We start from the raw sequence: 612 nt of genomic DNA on the forward strand, positions 1-612 counted from the left end.
AAAACTGACAACTAATGAAAATCCCAAATTCAGTATCTCCGAAAATTAGAATATTACTTAAGACCAATACAAAAAAAGGATTTTTAGAAATGTTGGCCAACTGAAAAGTATGAACATGAAAAGTATGAGCATGTACAGCACTCAATACTTAGCTGGGGCTCCTTTTGCCTGAATTACTGCAGCAATGCGGCATGGAGTCCATCAGTCTGTGGCACTGCTCAGGTGTTATGAGAGCCCAGGTTGATCTGATAGTGGCCTTCAGCTCTTCTGCATTGTTGGGTCTGGCGTATCGCATCTTCCTCTTCACAATACCCCATAGATTTTCTATAGGGTTAAGGTCAGGCCAGTTTGCTGGCCAATTAAGAACAGGGATACCATGGTCCTTAAACCAGGTACTGGTAGCTTTGGCACAGTGTGCAGGTGCCAAGTCCTATTGGAAAATGAAATCTACATCTCCATAAAGTTGGTCAGCAGCAGGAAGCAAGAAGTGCTCTAAAACTTCCTGGTAGACGGCTGTGTTGACCTTGGACCTCAGAAGTGGACCAACACCAGCAGATGACATGGCACCCCAAACCATCACTGACTGTGGAAACTTTACACTGGACTTCAAAC

At 44.1% G+C, this 612-nt stretch overlaps 1 protein-coding gene across 1 annotated transcript in view; it reads right to left on the reverse strand.

Annotated features, from left to right (window-relative positions):
- The window catches only part of LOC123976768 (mediator of RNA polymerase II transcription subunit 30-like), a 32621-nt gene that overhangs the window by 30812 nt on the left and 1197 nt on the right, over positions 1-612 (reverse strand). The window lies entirely within an intron of this gene.

The sequence above is a fragment of the Micropterus dolomieu genome, linkage group LG09 (assembly GCF_021292245.1).
Source record: "Micropterus dolomieu isolate WLL.071019.BEF.003 ecotype Adirondacks linkage group LG09, ASM2129224v1, whole genome shotgun sequence".
NCBI classification, from domain to species: domain Eukaryota; kingdom Metazoa; phylum Chordata; class Actinopteri; order Centrarchiformes; family Centrarchidae; genus Micropterus; species Micropterus dolomieu.